The 26541-nt window shown below is 39.6% G+C and overlaps 1 protein-coding gene and 1 pseudogene across 2 annotated transcripts in view; one reads left to right on the top strand and one right to left on the bottom strand.

Annotated features, from left to right (window-relative positions):
- Positions 1 to 26541, top strand: part of LOC126781941 (phosphatidylinositol 4-kinase alpha 1) — a 90298-nt gene that overhangs the window by 29321 nt on the left and 34436 nt on the right. The window lies entirely within an intron of this gene.
- LOC126781951 (BURP domain-containing protein 11-like) lies at positions 10268 to 12593 on the bottom strand (annotated as a pseudogene).

Below are 26541 nucleotides of genomic sequence, written 5' to 3' on the forward strand. Positions count from 1 at the left end.
CATAGTCCATACAATCCTTGACCATGGTGGGCCAGTAATACCCTAGTTGTCTTACTTGAAAATGTAATTTTGGTCCTGACTGATGTGCTCCACATACTCCAGAATGAACCTCTTCCATGGCTTTGACTGCTTCATCTTTTCCCAAGTATCGAAGGAGTACTCCGTCAAATGACCTCCGATATAAAGTTGCTTTGAAGTAGAGGAAGCACGGTGCTCGTCGCTTGATGCTCCACCTTTGCTTCGAATCTTCGGGAAGTTTGTTGTGCTCAAGATAGTCAATAAAAGGATGCCTCCAGTCTTCAACATCAATGGTGTGAACTGACACTACATGAGAACTGACACACTGGAGTGAAGGTTTTGTTGTCACGACCCACCTTTGGCAAAATGGGATGTCCAAAATTTCGTCTCCAAACAATGCCAAGGTCGTCGCCAAGTTTGCCAATGCATCTGCCATTTGATTTTCTTTCCGTGGCACATGTATGAGTGTAACATTATCAAAGCCCTTCAAGAGTTGTGTGGCGAGTTAGAAATAAGGTACCAAATCTTCCTTCTTGACCTCGTAATTAGTGAGTAGTTGATCAATCACCAACTTCGAGTCTCCATACACTTCAAGACTTTGGATTCTAATTTCTAACGATGTTTGCAATCCCATGATCAAGGATTGGTACTCTGCGACATTGTTAGAGCACAATTCCCCAAGAGTGAAAGAATAAGGCAATATCAGCTTTTGTGGAGAGACAACGATAACTCCAGCCCCTGCTCCGTTTGCCCTAAATGAGCCATCAAAAAACATCTTCCAAGTAGGGAGGACCTCTGCAAGAAAGACTTCCTCATCCAGGAATTCATCTGAGATTTCCCAATCCGCTAGAATAGGGTGGTCTGCCAAGAAGTCGGCCAACACCTGTCATTTCACTGCTTTAGCGGGCACATATACGATGTCGTATTTGTTCAATAGTAACGCCCACTTAGCCATGCGTCCGGTTAGAACTGGTTTAGATAATATGAACTTAACTGGATCGGCTCGCGCCACCAAGTTGTGTAAGCTTGCATGTAATGCCTCAACTTTTGAATGGCGAAGACGAGTGCAAGACACATCTTCTCTATCGGCGGATAATTCAGCTCAAGTCCGGTGAGGGTCTGACTTAAGTAGTACAAGGCTTTCTCCTTTTTGGCTTCATTTTCTTGGGCAAGAAGGGCCCCTAGCGATCTCTCTTGAGCCGCGATGTAAATGATAAGAGGTTTCCCGGCGATAGGTGCACCCAACACCGGAAGATTCACCAGGTATTTCTTTATGCTCTCAAAGGCATTGCGACAAGCTTCATCCCATACAAATGGAACATCTTTGTTCATGAGTCGACTGAATGGTTGGCAGCGGGGAACCGTCTGATGAAGGCAAGTCGTCCTTGGAGGCTTTTCAACTCGCGCAAATTTCTTGGCTCTGGCATTTCCTGGATGGCTTTAATTTTGGATTGGTCTACCTCGATGCCTTGGTGCTTCACGATGAATCCAAGAAATTTTCCAAAACTGACGCCGAATGCACATTTCAAAGGATTCATTTTTAACTGGTACTTGCGTAACCTGTCGAACACTCTTCGTAGATCTTGCAGGTGATCACTTCTTTTCTTTGTTTTGACAACCAAATCATCAACATAGCATTCTACATACTTGTGCAGCATGTCACCGAAAATTTTATGCATAGCGCGTTGGTACGTTGCACCGACATGTTTTAACCCGAATGGCATGACCTTATAGCAATAAATTCCTTTGGGAGTTCGAAATGCAGTGAGTTCCTCATCCTCTAAGGCCATCCTTATCTGGTTGTAACCTGATGATCCGTCCATGAATGAAAAAACCTCATGCCCGGTTTTTGCATCCACCATGAGCTCTATGATTGGTAGAGGGAAATCATCTTTTGGACATGCCTCGTTTAAATCACGAAAATCTACACAAACGCGGAATTGTCCGTTCTTCTTCTTGACAGGAACAATGTTGCGATCCACTTGGGATACTGAACCTCTCTAATGAAGCCTGCGGCAATCAACTTATCAACTTCTGCTTCAATATGAGGAATAAGTTCTGTTCGAAAGCGTCTTTGTGTTTGCTTGGTCGGCCGAGCCTCTGGTTTGACAACAAGTCGATGAACTGCTACTTTTGGATTTAGGCCGGGCATTTCTTTGTACGTCCAAGCAAATACATCTTTGTACTCAAGCAACAGATCAAGATGTTCTTTTTCTTCTTCAGAACTTAAAGACGCACTCACAAAAATAGGTCTTGGGTCTTCCTCTGTTCCCAAGTTAATCTCCTTAAGTTCGTCCATAGTGGCTTGCCCCCCCGTCTTCAAGTTCTGGAAGAGCTTCGTCTAGTTCAATTTCAAAATCTTCATGATCGTCTTCCTCTACGGCATCTGTTTCTGCCACTGTGACATGATAAGAGGTTTGGACAATGTCATCATCACCGTCATTATCGAGGTTGCTATCTCCTTTTTGGCCAGTGAATATGATGGTATGTTGCTTCACTTTGAGTTGATCCGTGAAATCCACTTCCAAAACAAAATGCCTCTTCATACGTGACAGGACAAGACTTCGGATTTCTTTGCTCTCCGCTTGACAACAAGTCATTTTCCTCTTGCATATTTGTCGTTCCTTAGGTGCTGGGATCCTTTCCAATGCGGGTTTTCGCGGAATGAGGTTTGACTTTTTCTTATCTTTGTCTGAACTTGACATCCTTTTAAATGCAGGAGTCCGAGTGGTTGTACTACCGATGCGATTGAAGACTGAACCTCTACTTGTTGTCATGTTCACACGGTTAAAAACCGACATCCTTGTGATTGATCCTTCAATACGTTCAGATGTTGCTCTTCGGGAATTTGGACGAAGGCGATCGAACGACGAAATGCGAGGGGTTGACTGAACCTCTTGACTCTTCTCTTCAACTACCTCGACACTGATATGTTGCACATTGGCTCGCTCCGCCCTCCTCCTTCTTGAAATTCTGATTGGCTTGCTTGAAGTGAAACCGAGACCAGCTTTAGAAGAATCAATTGTTGCCCCTTGCTCTCTTAATTTATTTTGTGACTCATCGAGCTCATGCGCCATCCTTGCTGCAGTCTGGTCGTCCTTTTTGCTTGATGAACCAAAGTCGTATCCGGCCTTTTCTAACAGCTTGTATGCGTTAGGATCGAACCCTTCGCTTGTTCTTTTCTTGGGCATCGATCCATGTTCCGTCTTACCTTGAATTGGTTTGACAAACCCCCTTAATGGCTGCTTTGTGGGATTTTGGTTGCTCACCTTTATTAATGGCAATGTTGACTCCTCCTTCAACAATTTCACATCATCCTCTTCTAATTTTTGTGGCCACTCTTGTGACTTTGTCTCCGCAAATGGAGATTCCCCCTCCCTTCGTCTAGACTTCGGAACATAGTGAAGGACCGGAAAGGCATTACTGACTTTTCTTTCTGCAGACGATTTTGCCACTTCAGATGAGACTTTTTGCGACACTTCACCATGAAGCTCAATGTCTTTTGATTTGGCATTATTCTCCCTAACTTTAGCGACTTTCCCCATTGAGGGTACTCCGACCAGGAGGACTTCTTTCATTGACTCCTTATCTGTATAGAATTTAGAATCCGCAAAGTATGATTCGGCTTCTGTGAAAGGTTTGGTATCTCCAACCACGGTTTTCACACCTCCGCGATAGAACTTGAAGCATTGGTGCAAAGTGGATGGCACGATGCCATTTTCATGTACCCATGGTCGTCCCAGCAACAAGTTGTACGAGGTCTTGGCATCGATGACATGGAACAAGGTGTTTGATTTTAGCTCTCCAATGTCCATGTCTAGTCTGATCATCCCTATCGCTCTTTGTCCTCCTTGGTTGAAACCTTGGATCATGAGACGGCTCCTTGATAACTTATCAACGTTGATGCCGAGTTGAGACATGGTTGACTTGGGCATGATATTTACTGATGACCCTCCGTCTATGAGCATGCGATTCAACTTGCACTCTCGCATGTACCCTGTCACAAAAAGAGGCCGATTATGTGGCTTAGAGCTCAATTGGAGGTCATCATCCGTGAAGTGAATGGTATCACAATATGCATCACCCACGCCACATTCCTTCATGCTTGTGGAGTGTTTTCCTACGTCGATAAGCAACTCCACAAGTGCGCATCTCGTTGATTTTGGCATTTGCATCAAGTCAGAGAAGCTAAGTTGGAAAGGTAGACTCTCCAATTGTTTCAACACCTCATTCTTCTTTAACACTTGACTTGCACCTGTTTTTCTTGCTTCAGGCTTCTCGTCTTATTTGGAGCTAACTTTACAACTTGTGGCCATTGAAGTGACATTCGGTTGTTTTGTCGGCAAGTGTTCTTTTGACAAGTTCCGGCGAAGAAGCTTCCACAAATATGGAACAACTTTCGTCTCAAAACATCCTCGTCCGTTCTCCACCCGTCGTGGAGGTGATTTCTTATGGCTTGGTTGGGCAATCGGTGAATTTAACATCATACCTTTGCGAGTTCTTCTTCGGGTGACCAATATCCATCCTTCATCATCGGCATTAGAAGCAGGACATTCTTTAACTTCTTTGGTCTTTTTATGTTCACACGCCTCCTTTATGAAACAGAATGGAGGTAGACTTCTCGTCTTCTTTGGAGCTAACTTAACAACTTGTGGCCATTGAAGTGACATTCGGTTGTTTTGTCGGCAAGTGTTCTTTTGACAAGTTCCGGCGAAGAGGCTTCCACAAATATGGAACAACTTTCGTCTCAAAACATCCTCGTCCGTTCTCCACCATCTTCTTTGGGACTTCCATGGTATGATGCTGTGCTTGATTCGTCATCAGAGAAAATGTCTTCTAGGATAGGGCCATCACCATGAACGGGTAGAAGAGATTGCTCACTTGGCTCCTTCTCCTTTGACACTTGCTTCTTCCCGCTTTGAAAGGCATGCTCTATTGCTCCCAAGCTCTCCAAGGTGATGACTGGTTGACGAGGCTTACTAGAAAGTGCCATGAACGTCGTGGGTTAAGCTCTAGCCACGCTTCGGGTGACAAGGGCAATCGGTTCACTCTTTGATTAGGAGGATGTTTGCTTGGACTTCTTGACCAGCTCGGCCTCTCTGCTTAACCTCGCGGTTGTGGACTTGGATTTCTTCGTTCGAACTACTTGGTTGTTCTTGGAAGCCATCGCACAAACGGATTTAATTTCTTCGGAGAAAGAGATGAGAGGCCAAAAATGTCCCACTGGGCGTGCCAATTTGTAGAACGAGAATCTGAAAACAAACAAGAATGCAGACACGTGTACAAATAAAAGTAATTTATTGAATATCAAGCGTGGGGTTACAATCTTTGGTGAACTCCTCTGATTCTATCTCCGTATGTGATTTGGCTCAAGGGTGACATGCACTTGATCTTGAGGATTTGAGTTTGATTTGGATTTGATTTGATGAAGAACGAGCGATTTGGCCGCTTGATGAAGAACGAGCGATTTGGCCGCTTGATGATTCTTCGTGGACTTGAGGTTGGATTTGGATTTGATGAAGAACGAGCGATTTGGCCGCTTGATGATTCTTCGTGGACTTAATGATCTTCGTGGACTTAAGAGACTTCGGGATTTGTCGAGAGTGATTCTTACTTAAGTGATTTCCTCTCTTCTTCTCTCCAAGTATCAAAATCCTCCCTCTCTTCATGTTGAAAGGGGTATTTATAGTGTCAAGGTTTCTATTTTGTAGAATATTTTAATGACACTAAAATAATAAATTTCTTTAATTGTATAATTAAATCAATATGTATTTTCCGATTAATTCAAAATTAGTCATTCACATAACTAATTTAAACAGAAAAATAATTGATGTAATTATAGCCGTTAAAGAATTTATTAATTTAATCAAATGTCCGATTACCATTTCGAATCGTCAATGACATCCAATTTTCGAAATCACGTAGCTTTGATTACGATCATTCGTTTATGTGCTGACACGAGTTTTATTCGGATCCGCACCAACTTTGTTAACTTTTGGGTCACGTGTGCAATTTTGTCGGGCTCTTGGTCAATTTAATCATTTAACGAAGATAATTTACTTCATTAAATTTCATGTGTCTACACACGCATTTATACATAAATTGTAGTGTGCACTCTATAGTAGTTTCTAATTATTAAAGCATGATACTGAGAGTAAAGCAATGTGCATAGTTACGGTTTAATTGGTATTAGTAAACTGATGATCTAAAAGTAGCTATCAGGCTAAATTAGTGAGATAATGATGATTGATTACCACTACGAACAGAAGATAGAAGATGATGATGGATCGGACGCCCATATTTTGTTCTGCTTCAGGTTTTTTTTTCTGTATGGCTCTTAGTCATAGTTTGAGGGCGTTTTATAAGCATCTAGAGGACACATTGGTATTAATGTATTGGATAGTCGTCCTTATCTGAAAGTTAAAAAATAAATAAAAATAATGCAATTATTCAAGACTTTGCTTTGGCTACAATTGTGCAATACTCTCTGCCGTAATTCGATCATTAGATTATAGGATTCTCTTTGATTCTGTCATGATTAGTATTAAGTTCATATCTAACCAATTTGACAGTATGAAATGAAAGAAAAAACAGAGATGTTTAATTAACTACTATGTTCAGTAAAATTAATATTGAAATTCGAAGAACGCTGCGCGCAGCACTAGTTATGAATTATCACTAAAAAAAATCTAAAATACATTAAAGACTTGTTAAAGATAATAGTTTGATCTCAAATACTAAACCTATAAGTGGTGAAAAGGTTACCAAACAGTAAAATTATTACTAAATTTTACAAGTCTTACTTAGTGTACTTTATTAGTGAGGGTTGATGATCGAGTGCTCACGTTCTTTTTTACCGGCCTACCATTCCGAATGTTGAAGAGGATCAAAATCAGCCCACCTGATATTTTTGGTTACTCGATCTTTATCTCTTTGTGCATATGCTCTGGCTTAGGGCACTTTGAAGCGTACCTTTTTTGGAACGTTTGAGAGATTCTTTGTACGTATTTCATTGTTTCTTCAAATGTAGCTCCCATTAATTATCTGCATGTCACCCAAATCCAGTTCTCTTGAGTCTTGACTATAGGAAATAAATCTTTTGAGCCATATACGTACACGTACTGTACGTAATCGTATGTCCTATTTCTTATTAGGAATTGTAACTGGCTGTAGATTGTTTTAAATGTCGATCTAAGCACAGCAGGTTGGCCCGATGGTGTTGTTGAGAATAAATAATTGCTGGTTGCGGATAAATGCAAGTGTGCAACCGTATTTGTCCAACTGTGCTCTCACGCCTGCAGCCACCTCTATAGATTACAGATAGAATACATCATACTGATACTCAAACCTTATCAACTGAACCATTCCAGTTGGCGTACTTCTCGTTAAATTATTTTGCTAGTTGCGGGTAAATGCAAGTGTGCAACCGTATCTGTCCAACTGTGCTCTCACGCCTATAGCCACCTCTAAGGATTACAGATAGTATACATCATACTGATGCTCAAATCTTATCAACGGAACATTCTGTGTTTCCGCCACACCACGTGACACTGCTATGGTGGTGTACCCAACTAATCATATTACGCCATGGTATAATTAACATACAAGCGGTGAAAATGACAAAAAATTATTTACATATAAGAACTAATCAGAAAGAATCACGGTAAAAAATGGAAAATAACATTAAGAGTGTACGCCACGTAGAATATATGGTGGGTATGTATAATAATCAATCCTATAATATATTTTATTTGTGAGTATCTAAAATAAGTGAGCAACGATATAGCACGAAGGGACTTGCGACTAGCCGACTACTCTGGTTAGTTATATACTTATATATTGAGCTGTGTCCTTTCTACTAGTGATCTTCTTCTTTGTTTTAGGTTTTGTTTTGTCCCATCAATTTGGTATGATAGTTTTTGAAATCTATCATGTTTCTGTTGAGAGCAAGAACTGTGAGCTATTGAGTTTAAGAGGGTTAAAATTCGAACAAAATGTTTGGTTTGATTGAATTTATATGGCTCTTTGTTACGTGATTAATATTAATTTGCACAAAAAAAATATTTTGTTTGGGTTATGCTCGGTGATGAATGTCGACGTAGTTGAAAGGTGATGGATCTTGATAGTGCACATTATATAAAAGGGTAGAGTACACGTTAACTGAATCATAAATTAGTATGCAGCAGCACTTTCCAACACAAATCTCACACCCACACCCATTGTGTATTTTATCAAACCCCTCATTCACCACACAAAAGTGTGTGTTTAGCATACATGTATGTACAACAGACAAACCCTTACATAGAAGAAGAACAAAATGCATATATTAAGCTAACCGCATTCTTCATCACTTTTTTTTTTTTGGCAATTTATTGGAACTTTCATTCAACCGAAACAAGAACACAAGATTCAACCGAAACAAGAACACAAGAAAAAGGGAGAAACAAGCAAGAACCTAGAAAAACAAGGGAGCTCCTCCCACCACCCTCCTAACAAGCCTGATGAGGGCAGGGGAGGCCATCATACACAAGAACATTAAACAGAACAGAAGGGGGAGAAACGATCCAATCACTTTAATTTACACGGAGAAAAAAAACAAGATGGAGATAGAAGAATTACGTTACGGATGGAAAACTGTATAGGCATGCTACTTAATCTGCATCTCTATCAACAAGTAAACAATAAACTGAATAAAGTTAGGGTTAGGTAACTACGCATTACTTGCTTATCAATAAGTTGAACGTACGTTGATTCCTACTAGCTAGGTACTAAACATTTTACATAAGATATGCAAAGTTTATTCATTTTCGGGCCATAATTACTAATCCCATAATTAATTAAGCAGTCAATCTCTTAAACAACGGGTAGCAGCTTATCAAGAGGAAACAAGATGGTAGATCCAAGAAAATAATTTAGGGATAAATTGTCTAGGATCTTGGAAATATTGGTTTCCACAGAGAAAACAATTTATTGGATGAATCAGTTCTTGGTTATAGTATTGGAAAATGCTAGCTATAATTGAATCATTTATCTACGTACCAGTTATAGGATTGCATCCCATTAATACATCCTCGAGTCAAATGGGGATACATCCTAAGATTGATGTGTAAATGAGCGCATCAAAAAGTAGTGCACACGCTACTAATTTATGACATGCATGTGTTGTAATTTACTACTTACGTAACATGACACTTAAGACTTAATCCGGATGATTAAGTTAACAATGAAAGCTAGTGTTTTCCCTATTACGTACATTCGTTGTGCATGACAGTATGTGATTATTTGATTGACTTGATCATTGCCATAGATTAATTTGACCAATATCAAGTACTGGTAATTAGGACTTCTTGTTGCACTGTGAGAACTCATTGACAAATTAATGAGCAATTAAAGACCCTTGACAAAACTATCACACATTATTTGCAGTAACAATCGTAGTTTTGCTAGTAGCAAAAGAAACCCTGCATAACTTCTTCTGTTATTTTGAAAGATATATTTTACTGTTAGGACTTGGAATTAGATTATGCTCCTTGTCTTTCCAATCCACTGATTACTGTGTTCAGGGACGTATAAGAGTTGCTCAAGCATGAAGTTGGGACTTTATTATAATTAGTGTGCTTAATTAATTAGGTCATACAGCTGGTTCTGAAGTTTCTCCTTCTCGGTCAGTTCGTTTTGTTCATATTCTTCTTTATTTCCAGTATGGTACTAACATGGCGCTTGATTATGCAAGTTAGAATTGAATCCACTTACATATATTTCTTAATTAATATATTCTTCAACTTACTAACATGCCATGCATGCGCCTGATGCGGTCACTGACTAAGTGCACCGTAAATGACATAATATTGGCAGCTGGAATTTGGTTAAATATATAGACTAGAACATCACTGGGAGTGATGGCTTATATCTGAAGGCCGAGGACATATATAGCTTGGTAACACTTAAATGGACGATTACAGAAAGATTTGAGAAATGTAAATACAACTACGGATCACTTCCCAGGTACGTACTTGAGGTCATTGATCATATATATATATATATATATATATATATATATATATATATATCTCAACACGCGCGGGACTTTCTCATACAAAGTTACAGACAAAGTAAAAAACAGATGGATTATTAGCCAGAATTCTTGACTACATTACCATGGCATAAGCATGATAAGTAGAATTTATTCTGTATATACATGACTCTGACATATGATACGTACACGAACATGACTTGACATATAAGAGGGTTAAGCCGTAGCAGTTACTGGGGATGTAATCCAAGCAAGATGATTTTCCGGCAAGAAATGGCACACCGGAGAGGAGGCACCAGCTTTGATACCCAAGTCGCGGAACAGACTGAGGTTAGAGTCCCAGTCAGAAGTGTCCATGTGGAAGACCGCTACGGCTTCTACCGTATCTCCATTCTCTCCTCCTAGTGAGACCTGGAAGAACCTGGTGTCGGTCTCAAAGTGGTGGCAAAAGAAAACAGCGTAAGGGTAAGGGACTGGATGGCAAAAGACCATTTTGGAAGCTATAACTCGTTTAGGGTTTTTCAGTATCGTGTACTTCTGTGTGATGGATGTTGAAATAGAAGGGTGCGTTGTGGAGAGAATACCCAATTTGATCCCAGAACCGATGATTTTGTGAACGAAATCATTCATCGACTCTAGCGAGGTAGCGCAAAACTTGGTCTCGCCCTTGATGGGTGTTTGCTCGCATTGATCGAGTGTATAAACCATGTGTCTGGCTTCACGAGAATCGCGTGGGATGGAGAAGAGTTGGAGAAGTTGTGGGAGTTGTGATGTTGAGAATGGAAGGGAATCAGCTGTTTCCCTAGGCAAGAAAGCAGAGTGATTTTGGTTTGGGAAGTTGAGTGGCATTGTACACCCCTTATGGAAATCAACCAAAGTGAAGAAACCTTGCTCGTGTGCCTCATTGCGAGATGATGAATGTGCATGCATATGATGATGGTGCTCATGGGCGGACGGAACTGTCTTCTCTACTCTTGTTTCTCCTTGTTCTGTGCCCATACTGAGTTATGTAAGAAGCCTCTTCTTGTTTTGTGCCATATTGAGTTATGTAAGAAGCCTCTTCTTGTTTTTTTGTGCCATATTGAGTTATGTAAGAAGCCTCTGTTTCTTTTATATCTTCTTTGCTTCCATAATTGGTCATGTATGGCTTCTCAACTTGTTCACTTTCTGTGGCTCCATAGTTGGTCATGTAGGGCTCCCTGACCTCCATTTCCTTCTCAGTAGTCTTTGCTCCATAGTTGGTCAAGTAAGGCTCGGTTTTTACCACTTCTTTCCCACTTTTCTTCGCTCCATAGTTGGTCGTGTATGGCTCCCTTATCTCCAGCTCCTTCACACTTTTCTTTGCTCCATAGTTGGTCACGTACGGCTCCTCAGCTTCATGCGCACTTTCTGTAGCTCCATAGTTGATCATGTATGGCTCAATCACCTCCACTTCTTTCACCCTTTCTCTAGCTCCATAGTTGGTCATGTAAGGCTCCCGTACCTCCATTGCTTCCACACTTTTTCTAGCTCCATAGTTGGTCATATATGGATCGCTGGCCTCTAATCTCACATTTTTCCTAGCTCCATAGTTAGTCACGTAAGGCTCGCTTACCTCCACTTCTCGCACACTTTCTCTAGCTCCATAATTCGTCATGTAAGGCTCTTTTACCTCACTTTTTCTAGCTCCATAGTTGGTCATGTATGGCTCGCTTATCTCCACTTCTTTCACAATTTTTCTGCCACCATAGTTGGTCATGTAAGGCTCGCTAACCTCTAGCTCTTTCACAATTTTCCTAGCTCCATAATTTGTGACGTAGGGCTCGCTACTGATCTCCAAATTTTCTGTACCTATGTCCCTCGCTCCATTGGGATAAGGACACTGCATTTCAACGAAACAAAAAGTTATGGTTCTATTTTAAGAAATGGCCAATATTAAATGAAAAAGAAAAATTTATCGCCTAGCCGCCTACAAAAATGTATCTAAGATAAGAACTTATTACCACATGCATATAATTTGAGGCTGTTGTGCCCCTCGCAGATATATCCCGAAAGATCTAACCCTAGTGTGATAATTTTAAATATGTTTCCCGCCCAAGTAATCATATATTGGGTATATACATGTACATCATTAGAATAATTATTAATCATTAGTTGGTAAAACTAATAAGAGAAACTACTTAAAGACGAGATCGATGTTCCACCTTAGGTAATGAATATAATGCTTATTTCGCCAGGAGCGAAAAAAATGAAACAAAAAATGAAAAAGAAAACTAATTTCTATACGGAAAACATACTGCACTATGATAACAGAGGTGATAATCAAACTTTCATTTTGGTTATAGTTAAGCACTTTTCACCTTCTTAAATAGTAACTTAATATAAATGGAAAAAGAGGGGTAAGAAATGTGCAAATGTAGGAAACTGATACTACGAAATTGCAAGCTGAATTTCCATATTGAATAGTTGCTAAGAGATAAATGGTAAAACAGTATTTGTCTTTGTGAGAAGCAAAGGTTACCACTAAAAACAGAAGGCAGAATATGATGAGTTGCAAGCCCATGGTCTTTTTTCCCTTTTCTTCTGCTTTAGGGTTTTTGCTGGGGCTCTTACTCATGGCATTAGGGGCTTTTTATAAGAATTTGAGTGGTTTCATTAGCCCTTATTTATTCGACGCATAATCTTTTTCTATCCAAAAATGTACTGAATAATGAAACTAGCACTTAAGAAAATTAGGGAAAGACTTTTTGGCCCGCAAGTTATGGCTTCTTTAGTCTTTCTTTATATAAAGAGATTCCCACAAAATAAATTAATCTTATTCGAAGAGCATTTTATACATTAATTAAAAATTAAAAATTGACACAGTTTTCTAAACTCTCAAAGGAAAATTTTATTTTATGGTTGATCATAACCACGTCTCTTGTAATTGGCTCATGTAGAAAGGAACATGTGAAGTTATGTAACTTAATATTTTTTCCTCCTTCAATTCGTTTAGTATAATTTGATATGGTGAAGATTTTATATCGATCCATTGAAGAACTTGAAAACTAACAGATAGCTAAAACAATTTATGCAACCAAAGAATAGATCGAAGAATTAGAATCGGTGTTTCATCAACATGGAAACCCGGCCACATTCAAAAACTGAAATTTCCCCACGATAATAAAAATTCTAATGGCTACCAAAGAATCAAGTCGAGATACGTGAAGATCGAGTTATTTCTATATAAATTAGATCCGTTAAACATTTTACATTGTTGGTTCATGCAAAGAGAAATTTTCCAGTTAATGTACAACTATGTACATGCATATTGATGTAATTTCACTGGCAATCAATCTACAACGAAGCTTATGTTGTGATGTTAGAATAATTAGTGTGAACTTCATTTTTTGGTAAATAATTTTTTGTGAAAATGTTGCTAGGATTCAATTGGCATTTTAAAATATGCATTTACTCTTTCTATTGCATATGTTGCGAAATTTCATTTCGTAGCTTTCATAATTTGTTTGTAAATTGCATTGAGAATTGAGATGTTATCCTGTTAAAAAATAAGTTTAAGTTTAGTGATCAAATATTTTTATAAGCATAATATATATAATAAATAATAAATTATAATTGAGATCATTGACGAGACCAAACTCGTCTTGAAAACAAATTTGCCCACTATCCAAACTTTACCTACCTCACGCCCACCTCCTAAATTATGTCACGTGTCCTCTTATTTAGCTAGCCTAACTATGATGAAAAGGAAATAATATATATTGTAATAAAATTTAAACCCTAAAAGGAAAACTGAGATTAATAGTGTAAGTTGCAAAATAATAAACGTTTAACCTTATCTTAATTAAAGTCTTGATTGTTCCGTGGAATTAAAGTATGTATGTATGATACTTACGCAATAATAGCAATGCTATGCACTTGAAAGTTACGTCATCCACTCATGCTTATGCGTAGAAAACAACTTCCCAGCTTCTCTGGTTCAATTTCAACTCTCCATCAGTATAAAATGGTCTACAACACTTTTTAAATGACCGTCCTCTCTCATATCTCTAAGGAACTGATAATAAGTTGATGGTTCAATCCTAACTGATAATAAGGCATCTGCAATTTTATGATGCCCAATCAAAATGGTCAATCCAATGTTTTTTATGCTGAAACTAATGCTTTATTGCTTTAAGAGCATGTCTACATTCGGCTCCTGTTCTGAAGTTTTAAAAATTACAAGTTGAATTGTTACTGACTACGTAAACAAGAGGATTAAAACCGTTTCGGAGAATTGCCACATTGGTGCATGATATACAATTATTAGCTCATCACTTTCAGGAAATTACTTTCAAACATGTTTGGGGAGAAGGAAATTTTGCAACCCCTGGACACTCAGATTATTTTTAGCAGCTGGTCTCAAGTAGTTCCTGCTAGGGGTGGCATTCGGTTTAAACGGTTCGGTTTTGGGCTCAAACCGTAAACCAAACTGAAATTGAACTTCGGTTCGGTTCACGGTTTTCCAATAGGTCAAACTGAAAACCGAACCGAACGGTTTGGTTCGGTTTTTTTCGGTTTTTTTTTGAATTTTTTTTATTTTTAAAAAATTCTAGTTTCAAAATATTGTCCATCGACACCAATAAATGTGATCGACATATATATTTAGGGACCATGTAAAAATTTCATCTATTTTGAACATAGTTTAACCGTCCATACTAACGATTAACCAAAAAAGAGGCGTTTTCACATAATAAAACCTCATTGACCGGGGCTTTGTCAAATGAGTTTCCTTATTTCGACCACGCACGATCGATGACAAAAATTATGTGATTTCAAATATGTAAATAACTTTTCTCATTCGCATCTTGGTAATGGGTCCTCCCTTAGGGTATATTAGTGTTTTTGGTTTACCAGAAATTCTGACGGTCAAACGAGGTCCGAATTGGATGAAATTTTAAAATGATCACTAAATATATATACTGATCACATCGGATGGTGTCGAACAATTCCGATAAGTTTCTTTCATATAGTCGCTTCATAATGTGATAGTTTTATTATAACCCTAATATAAAGGTTATGATACATTAGTGGACATTTCGGCGATTGACAACTCCAGTTTGAAATATGGTCGATCGAAACTAGTAGATGTGATCAGTATATATATTTAGAGAACCCGTAAAAATTTCGTCCGTTTTGAACATGGTTTGACCGTCCGTACCAACGGTCAACCAAAAAACATGTGTTTTCACATAATAAAACCCCCATTGACCGGGGTATTGCCAAATGAGTTTCCTTGTTTCGACCACGCACGATCGATGACAAAAATTATGTGATTTCAAATATGTAAACAACTTTTCTCATTCGCATCTTGGTAATGGGTCATCTCTAATGGTATATTAGTGTTGTTTTTGGTTTACCGGAAATTCCGACGGTTAAACGAGGTCCGAATTGGATGAAATTTTAAAATGATCACTAAATATATATACTGATCACATCGGATGGTGTCGATCAATTCCAAGAAGTTTCCTTCATATAGTCGCTTCATAATGTGATAGTTTTATTATAACCCTAGTATAAAGGTTATGATACATTAGTGAACACTTCGGCGATCGACAACTCCAGTTTGAAATATGGTCGATCGACACCAGTAGATGTGATATGTATATATGTTTAGAGACCCCGTAAAAATTTCGTCCGTTGTGGACATAATTTGACCGTTCGTACCAACGGTCAACTAAAAAAGAGGCGTTTTGACATATTAAAATCCTCATTGACCGGGGCTGTGCCAAATGGGTTTCTTTGGTGCGACCACATACAATTGGTGACGAAAATTAGGTGATTTCAGATATGCAAACGACTTTTGGTGTTCGTATTTTGGTAATGTGTCTTCCATTATGACATATTAGTATTGTTTTCGGTTTACCGGAAATTCCGACGGTTAAACGAGGTCCGAATTGGATGAAATTTTTACAAGGTCACTATATATATATATATCAATCATATCGACTGGTGTCGATCGATCTCGAGAATTTGCCTTCATATAGTTGCTTCATATCGGTATATATATATGTTTGTTTTAGCAAACTTATTTGAAACATACATATAAACATAGATGATTATATATACATATATAACACTACAAAAGAGAAACATATAATTATATATAATATAAACCTAAAATCACATTAATCAAATCAAATATTCGGTAAGATAAACGTAAAACGACATTATTTTATAAATAGTTCGGTTTTTCGGTTCGGTTCGTTTCTTATGTGCCTAAACTGAAACCAAACCGATTAATTCGGTTTGGTTCGGTTTTTCTTGTGTTCGGTTCGGTTTTTTCGATTTTTTCCGATTTCAGTCCGGTTTTTTCGGTTTGATTTTCGGTTTTTCGGTCTTAAGTGTCACCCCTAGTTCCTTCCTGCTTTAACTTCTAAGCAACAAGATATTGTAAATTCTAAAGTTTGTAGAGATTTTTCCTTTGTAATGTATTTTCTTTCATCGAGAAACTCATCATCTCTGTGTAAGCCTACATCCTATTATATCTCCACTACTATGATTTGAAGTTTTTTTTTAGTGTCAACAACTTTACTAAAATTTTAAATTCTCTAAAATGACCATATTAGAGAAAAAAGAAAAGAGAGAAAATAATGTGAGAGGAATAATATGGTAAACTAAAAAAACAGCAAAATAATATTTAGAAAAAGAAATTATGGAGACGTGAGAGAGCATGAGTTCACCCTTGAGGTAATCACTCAAACTTGCGTTTTTCTGTTATAACCATGAATAATTCAAATTGGGAGAATTTAATCTAGTTAGATACCTTAATAAGAGAGTAATAGATTAGTTAAACACTTCACTATTTGCAACTTTTGTTTTCATATACCAAGTACGCCCAATCCTATATTTTTGCAAAAGCCTACTAGGAATGGGCTTCTCTTCTAAAACAACATTTGTTGTCTTACGAAAAACCTTGGCTCTTGTTTTTGAAACTACCTTGAGTCCTTGAACATTTGAGATTGGGCTAACTTAGGCCTCATCATTTAGCCCCATCCGAAAAGCCCGTGGAGGCCCGCAAGTCTGATGGGCTTTTACTCAGCCCGGCCCGCGAGAAAGCCCGTCAAATCCCGCTTTCGTGGGTAGAAGACCGGGATTAGTTTAGAGGTGTGAAACTCGGCCGGGCCCGCCAAAAGCCCGCAAGGCCCGTGTACTCCCCAAATCTTTTACCCTTATGATTTTACTTTTACTTTTATCGGGAGTCGTACTAAGTATAGAGACTCTAAATATTAACATTTCCCTGCGTAAGTGTTTCGGGAAAATTTCCTTCACAGAAGTTGTAGGGCTCATTGATACGAATTTGTAGATACGCGGCACGCTTAAATCAGAGTTCGTATGAAAACGTTACGGATTAAAAATGATTTGGGGTATTTTTTTGGAAAATAATATAAATAGGAGGGTGAAAAATCAGAAAAAAAAGAGACGAAAATGAAATTTCAAATTTTTGGCGGCACGATTCATCGGGGGAAATGTCCCACTTTCCCGAGCCCGAGCCCGACCCAACCCTGCCGCCTTCTTCTCGCTAGAACGCCGTCGTCCGGCCACTTCAGACCGGCACACCGGTCCCATTCGAGAGCCAGCTCGACCGTCCGTTGATCTGGGTTGGTGGCCGACCCTGTCTCGCCGCCGTGTAGGAGCGGCGTCGCCTAGAAGTTTCGCCATCGCCGATCGCTCTTTTGATCTGAACTCCCTCCTCCGGCCGCCATAGCTCGAGTTTCTTGAGGAGTTTTGAATGTCTCATCTCCAACAGCAAACCCTCCAAAGGAATCGAGCCAACATGCATCGAAGTAAGAGAATCGACGAATTGAAACTTTAGGGTTTGTGAAAAGTGTCGATTTTGTGTTCTTCATAAATTGGTCTGTTTAGGCTTGGACTTGGTCTTTGTAGTGAACTAAAAAGTTGTTAGAAATGTTGTATAGATTGTGTTGATGAAATTTGGTGATCAGAGGCCGCCGGTAGGGGTGGCACGTGGCCCCGGAATTCGGCCTTGTTTTGAAATGTAAAATAACCCTCTCGGTGTAGGGAATTCATGAGTAGATTGTGAGATTGAATCAATGAAGTTAAGAATCGTTAGGATTAATTGAAAATATGCATTCTCGGATTGTAAATCGTGAAAATCCACCCCTTGGATTCATTTTGTTTTCGACCTAAGGAATAAGGATTAATTAAGTGGGTTTACTAAATGTGTTGGTTGTTTAATTACTCGAGAATAGGATTCTTGACTTGTCTCTTCGATCATAATGAATCTATACCTTACTAAGTTGAACTACGAATGACTTGATCCCTTGTAAAAGGTACGTAGGCAGCCCAACGAAGGTTTGAGCAATTATTTTAGATTAGATATTGGTTTGCTTGTTATAAATTGAATTTTAACGCGTAAATAGATAAATTTTGGGGCGGGTCGTTTCATTTGGTATCAGAGGTTAGCTTCAACGCTTGGACCATCGTACTTTTGAAGTAGTGATTCTGTAATTAGAGATGTGAAATATCGATTATGCTAATTAGTTAACTTTTGGCGCTATATTGAATTTTATTTCTTATTCATTCATAGCGGCTTGTTACTAATTAATTTGAGTGAGTGTTGCAGGGAATGGGAATCCTGTGAATTTTATTTGAGTATACGTCCTGTTATTCATTTATTTCAGTTGGGAACCATAATTATAAAGTTTCCTTTATTTGACTTGGGAAATGAATATGAGATTTATTTAACGCCTTAGATAATATCTTTTGATTTTGTCTATACTTATCCGACAATGGGATTCCTGGAAAATTTTACTGAATATTTATTAGGAAATGAGATTTCTAGGTGTCTATGTTTAATTTGAATTTTATATATGATTATTTTCCCTTGGTTTTGGTAATTAGAATATTTCGGAAATGAGATTTCCGAGAGATAATATTAACTGTTTTATTTCCTTATTTGCCATATGTGGGACATGTCGAATTATATTATTTCTTTCTTTGAATTCTCTTATTTGATTTTGAGATTTATATGTATGGTTTGGAACCATACACGCTCTATATATTCTTATTATGGTATCCTCTCTTTTAACAAAGGGGGCACGATCAGCAGATACGAATGATTTTTTTGTTTTATTCCAGTATCATCTCCTTTAATCCTATAAAAGGGGCATGATCAATGTAATCATATTCCATTCTTTCATGTATCCTCTCCTTTAACAATATAAAAGTGTAATAACCCGATTTTTCGGAACGATGTTTGGTTTGATTTAATTTCTATAAGTTGTGAAATCCATTTAACTGAAATTTGGTTGTTTGGGACATTACAAAACAAGAACGGAAACGTTCTCGAAACGTTTATTTAGAAAAACGTTACGTTTCCGCGACGTGAATATCGACTTTTATTCCGTCGCTCGTTTGTGAAAACTTCCTTCACTGAAGTTGTAGAAATCGTCGATACGAGTTCGTGAACACGTCACGCGTTCTAATCGGACGTCGTACGTGAAAGGTATTAACGTCGGAAGTAGTTTCTGATTTTGGAAACTAGTATAAAAAGGACTTTTTTTTATTAGGGTTTCCATTTCTGGAAACCCCTCTCTCTCTCCTCTCACCCGCCTCCCTCATCTCTCTCTCTCTCCCCGATTCGCTCTCTCCCCCTCTCAAAAACCCATCTCCGGCGATCTCATCCTCTGACCGTCCTTGTCGCACACCGCCGGCCTAGGAAGCTTCGCGCGACCCTCCGCTGCCAACCCCGAGCTCGACAAACCATCACACGCCGCGCCGGAGCTCCACCAACGACCCCAAGATTCGGCAGAAACCGCCTCCTTCCTAGGCGCATCTCCGGTGACTCCCCGGTGGTTCTAGAGATTCGTCGAGGTAAGGGTTTTACTTGATTGATGGATTGGTGTGGTTGTGGATCATTTTGGTGAGGTTTTGGTTGTGATTTGGAGGAGGAGGAGGGGAGGAGGAGGGGGGAGAGATACCGTCGCCTTAGGCGGCGCGTGAAGGGCAGTGGAGTGGCTTAGGGGCGGCGTGAGGCCGTGGGGAGGAAGAGAGAGAAGAAAGGAGGAGATTAGGGGCGACGGTGGCGTGCTACCCGCCGGCCTTAGTCTCGGCACATGTACCCCACTCGCCGCCACGTGCAGCGGTGCATGAATAGTGTTTTCAAACATTAAATTTTAAAAAAAATTATTTTTACGACGGTGAATATAAAAAAGTGATTTACGTACTGTAAATGTAAATTTATTTTACGTACGGTAAATGTAAATGTAAATTACTTTCAGTAAATGTAAAAAGTAATTTCGGAAGGGTAAATCAGTAATTAATATTTACTGAGACAGTATTTACATTTGAATAATATTCATACATACAGAAAATATGTAAACAGTATGTATACGTACATAAATACGTAATTGATGTGTATTTGTACATAAATACGTAATTGATGTGTATTTTTACATAAATACGAAAACGATTCTAAATTCTTTTCTTATCTCTTCAAGGTGATCAATAAATTAAGGAAATGAATTACTTTCGGAAATTGTGGAATTTCGCTCGAGATTATAACGTGAGTAAAATCTTACATATTTACGAATCTACCATTGCAGAGATTCAAGATTATGCAGAATTTTAAAGAATGAAATATGACATGTATATGATATAGTGGAATATATATATTTATATAAATGGTAAATAGGTACATATATATATAGTTTGCTATATTATATACTGTTATGATTTCGTTGTGAATATGTCATTTTGATGAGGAGATTTATATATCGAGCATGTGATTTGATTTGTACAATATGACATGATGATTATTGTATGTGGTTTTAACATGGAGATTGTTAAAATGTTTTTGTCTTCGGACGAGTTTTTGTCTTCAGACGTGATTTATGTCTTCGGACGATTTTTGTCTTCGGACGTGATTGATGTCTTCGGACGAGTTTTGTCTTTGGACGTGTTTATGTCTTCGGACCAGTCTTCGTACGTGTTTGGCATGTCGGAACCTAGCCTTTGGCCGAGTGAAAGTTACGATACAGTTAGAGCTCTAGTCTGTCTTCCGGGGTACTGCATATGAGGTAACAGATGGGTTATCGGCTTATGAGTACCTATATATTTTTGATATTGGATGACAGATGGTTGTCCAATATCGGCGGTGTACTACTTGAGGGGTAACAGAGGTGTACTAGCGCTCATGAGTACCCGTATTATAAATGTATTTGGGTAAACAGAGGGGTTCCCAATTCTCATGAGTTCATATATTTTTCACATTACTAGACAACCAGATAGGCCGTCTAATTGTCATGAGTGCATTTATATTTGTTGAGTTGTGGATTTTCGTATAAATTGATATGCGAGTGGTGTTTTTTATTTTACTCATACGGGCTGTAAAGCTTACCGGGTTTGTGTTTACAATTCCGCAGGTGCCGATTAGTGGAAATCGAAGGACAACTCTGAAGATTTGAAGTCGTTCATTTTCCATCTTGTGGTGAGGATTTGTTGTGGATTTGTGTGAGATGTTGTGAGAATTATTACATTTCCATTTCATGTAATGTTAAATTATAAATTTGGTTTGTAATAATTGGTTTGTATGAGTTGTATTGTGTGAACTCAGTAATGATCCACTGAGACATTAAAATGATTTCGATTTATTAAGATTTGTTTTAGCGTTTTTCATGACTACGAAATTAGAGTTTCATACTCAAAATTTCGGGGTCGTGACAGTTGGTATCAGAGCCTAAGTGCGTATTTGGCAATTATCAATACCATCCAGGAGCGATGATCCGACTGCAGCAGGCACCCATCACATGCTCCTCGGTATTGATATGTCGTCGGGTACGAGAGAGTGTTAGGAGCCATACCATATGGTTTGGATCTATTTTGTTGAATTCGAGACTTCACATATATTGACTAAGTGTTTCATTGTTTGAAGGTGATGAATTCGGATAAGGGCCAAGGACGGGCGAGAGGCCGAGGCCGGGGTAGGGCCGCATGCCGAGTCCGCAACGTGGAGAACCTTTATGAGGAGGCTGCTCCACAAGAATAACAGGTTGAACCTGCTACTATTGTTACAGATAATGGTCGAGTGTTAAAGCTGATTAAGGATATCAGTGGACTGTCAGCGCCGTCCTTTCTTGGAGGCTTGGATCATATGGTAGCTGACCATTGGATCGAGATTATGGAGACTTACTTTGAGTTGATAGAGTGCACTGAGATAGAGAAGAGGAAGATAGCAAAATTCTTCCTGAAGATGACACACTAGATTGTTGGAAGAGTATGAGGCAGATGGTAGATGTGTCTACTTTCACCTGGGATGGTTTCACGGCTCTATTCCGAGAGAAGTATTTTCCAGCTTATGTGCAGGAGAATTTAGAGCTTGAGTTCCTTGCACTAGTACAGGGGGATATGACTGTCAGAGAGTATGATGCTCATTTTTCTCAGTTGTACCGGTATGTCAGGCCGATGGGTGAGACCTCCTTAGCTCAGAAGTTTCTACGAGGGCTTAAACAAGAGTACATGACCATCATATCAGCTCTTTGTCTGTCTACCAAGGAGTTCATATATGAGAGTGCCATGAGTTTGGAGCAGGCAGATAAGACTAGAGGTGGAGATGCGAGTGATAGAGATGCGAAAGGAAAAGGCAAGGCAATCTGTTCAGGCAGCGAGCACTCAGGGCCGAAGGGTAGATCATGGAAGAGGCCAAGACCCTACTACCAGATTCCGGCTAAGGCAGCATCTCCATCAGTCAAGACTGCACCTGTTAGACCATTAGCATCGGTGAGGTGTTTTGTCTACAACGAAATGGGGCACTACGCCACAGCATGTCCGAAATCGAAGAGAGCAGCTGTTACAGGTGCGGACAAGTGGGACACATGGCTAGAGATTGTACCTGACCCCTTCAAGGTAGACAAGAACGTCAGCAGAGACAGTTACAAGCGGGCCAAGCTAGGGTGTTTGCAGTGGGTCAGCAAGACACGAGAGTGGAAGGTACTTTATCACTTTTGGACTACCTTGCTAGAGTATTGTTTGATACGGGAGCATCGCATTCATTTATTGCTAGTTCGGTAGTGGAGATGTTAGGATTGATTCCTACACCTCTTGGAAACTCTTTATGTGTCACTTCGCCCCTTGGAGTGTCTCTTGATTTGGAGACGATATGCAAGGCTTGTCCTATTGTGATTGGAAGTAGAGAGTTCTCTGCTTCGTTGATTGTGATTCCGGACCATATCTATGATGTGATCCGGGGAATTGATTGGTTGAGGCCGCAGCATGCGGTGATTGATTGTTTTGACATGGTAGTGTCCTTTCATCGACCCGGGGTACTAGTGTTTCGTTATCGTTGCCTCAAGTCAGATAATGCCATGAGATCAAGAGTTTTGGCACATGTGGAATCGGTGGATCAGAAAGTAACTATTGCAGACATTGTGGTAGTATTTGAGTATGGTGAGGTGTTCCAAGAGATACCAGGACTACCTCCTCGAAGAGTGGTAGATTTCTGCATTGATGTAGTACCTGGTACGGCACTTGTGTCAAAGGCGCCATATTGAATGGGGCAAAATGAACTTAAGGAGTTGAAGGTGCAGATCGACGAGCTATTGGACCAAGGGTTCATTAGACCTAGTGTTTCACCTAGGGGAGCACCGGTTTTGTTCGTGAAAAAGAAAAATGGTTCGCTGCGGTTATGTGTGGACTACAGAGAACTGAACAAGGTGACTATCAAGAATAGGTATCCCTTACCTAGGATTGATGATTTCTTCGATCAGCTTAAAGGTGCTACGGTGTTCTCTAAGATTGATTTGAGATCCGGTTATCATCAGCTCAGGGTGAAGGAAGAAGATATATCGAAGACAGCCTTCAGGACCCGGTATGGACATTATGAGTTTGTTGTCATGCCCTTTGGTCTAACAAATGCACCAGCTGTCTTTATGAGTTTGATGAACCAAGTCATTAACCCGTACTTGGATGAGTTTGTTGTGGTGTTCGTGGATGACATTCTGATATACTCCAAGACACAAGAAGAACATGTGGAGCATCTGAGTACAGTGTTGCAGACCTTGAAGGAGGCGAGATTGTATGCCAAACTAGAGAAGTGTGAGTTCTGGAAATAAGAGGTTAAGTTCCTTGGTCATATCGTCTCAAAAGATGCAGTACTAGTGGACCCGTTAAAGTTAGAGGCAGTAAAGAATTGGAGCCGTCCAAAGAACCCTGCATAGATTCGTAGTTTTCTCGGTTTGGCAAGTTACTACGGGAGATTTATCGAAGGGTTTTCTAGTATTGCATCTTCATTGACCAAGTTGACTAAGAAAGATGCTCCGTTTGTGTGGACAGAAGCGTGTCAACAAACTAAAGACCAGTTTGACCACATCTCCAGTGTTGACGATTCCTTCAAGTGGGGGCGGTTATGTCATTTACAGTGATGCTTCGCTCCAAGGTTTGGGTTGTGTGTTGATCCAGCATGGAGGAGTTGTTGCATATGACTCTAGACAGTTGAAGATTCATGAGAAGAACTACCCCACTCACGACCTAGAGCTTGCGACAGTTGTGTTTGCCCTGAAGATTTGGAGACATTACTTGTATGGTGAGAAATTTCAACTCTTCTCTGATCATAAGAGTTTGAAGTACTTATTCTCATAGAAGGAACTGAATATGAGGCAGAGGAGATGAATGGAACTCCTTAAGGATTATGACTTCACATTGGAGTATCACCCGGGGAAGGCAAATGTGGTGGCCGATGCCTTGAGCAGGAAACCGAGAGGTGTGGTAGCTTCACTTATGGTTCAGGAATGGTTCATGCTCGAAACTGCATTAGAGTTGGACTTGATACCATCGTGAGGAGAACCAAGGGTCTTTCTTGGTAGCGTCACAGTGCAACCCACATTAATCACGAGGATCATACAAGGTCAGGCGCAAGATAAATTCTCACAAGCTAAGTTGGCAGATCTTGTAGTGGATACGGTTGATGAGTGTCCTTCCGAATGGAGAGTTGGACCCGATGGAGGGTTGAGGTTTGGGGCAAAATTGTGTATCCCAGATTGTGATGATCTCAAGGAGGAGGTCCTTCGTACGGCACATCGATCACGTTATACCATTCATCCAGGGAACACTAAGATGTACTAGGACCTATGCAGGCAATTCTGGTGGAACGGTATGAAGAAAGATGTAGCAGAGTTTGTATCGAAGTGCCTTACGTGTCAACAAGTAAAAGCAGAACATCAACGACCAGCTGGCATGTTGAAGCCGTTGACTTTTCCTCTTTGGAAGTGGGAGCTGATATCTACGAATTTTGTGACTGAACTGCCTAGATCCAAGAAGGGTCATGATGCTATATGGGTGATTGTCGATCGGTTGACGAAATCGGCTCACTTTCTTCCAGTGTCAATGAAGTACTCAGTGGACGTGCTAGGGAAACTATATGTGGATGAGGTAGTGAGACTTCATGGAGCTCCAGTTTCTATTGTTTCTGATCGAGATGCACGTTTCACTTCGAAGTTATGGGGTGGTTTACAGAAGGCGATGGGTGCTACCTTGGATATGAGTACTGCTTTTCATCCTCAGACTGATGGACAGACGGAAATGGTGAATCAGGTGATGGAAAATATGTTGAGAGCTTGTGTACTGGATTTTAGAGGTAGTTGGGAGGATCATTTGAGATTGATTGAGTTTGCCTACAACAACAGTTATCATTCTAGCATTGGCATGGGACCTTATGAGGCTTTTTATGGTAAACCATATCGATCACATGTCTGTTGGGCCAAAGTTGGTGATGAGGCACTGATGGGTCCAGAGGTGGTTCAGGAAACTACAGAGAAGATCTCGATCATTCGAGATAGAATCCGGACCGCATAGAGTAGCTAAAAGAGCTATGCTGACTTAAAGAGGAGACATGTGGAATTTGGGATTGGCGATCATGTGTTTTTAAATGTTTCACCTATGAGGGATGTAGTGAGATTTGGCAAGAAAGGAAAGTTGGCTCCGAGGTACGTTGGGCCTTTTGAGATTCTCGAGAAGGTTGGAGAACTAGCATATCGACTAGCCTTGCCTACTAGCATGTCGGGTGTTCACAATGTCTTCCACATTTCCATGTTGAGGAAGTATGTACCAGATGAGTCACATGTGATCGATTATAGCACCATTGAGGTGAAGGAAAATGCTACCTTTGTTGTGGAGCTGGTTCGTATTCTGGATAGATCCACAAAGAAGCTTCGGAGGAAGGAAGTAGAGCTAGTCAAGGTATTGTGGAGCAATCATGATGAAGGTGATGCATCTTGGGAGCTTGAGTCAGATATGAAGGCGAGATATCCACAGTTATTTGTTGAGTGAACTTGAATTTCGGGACGAAATTCCTTTAAGGGGGGTAGAATGTAATAACTCGATTTTTCGGAATGATGTTTGGTTTGATTTAATTTCTATAAGTTGTGAAATTCATTCAAAATGAAATTTGGTTGTTTACGACATTACGAAACAAGAACCGAAACGTTTATTTAGAAAAACATTACGTTTCCGCGACA

Source organism: Argentina anserina, chromosome 2 (assembly GCF_933775445.1).
Source record: "Argentina anserina chromosome 2, drPotAnse1.1, whole genome shotgun sequence".
Taxonomy (NCBI): Eukaryota; Viridiplantae; Streptophyta; class Magnoliopsida; order Rosales; family Rosaceae; genus Argentina; species Argentina anserina.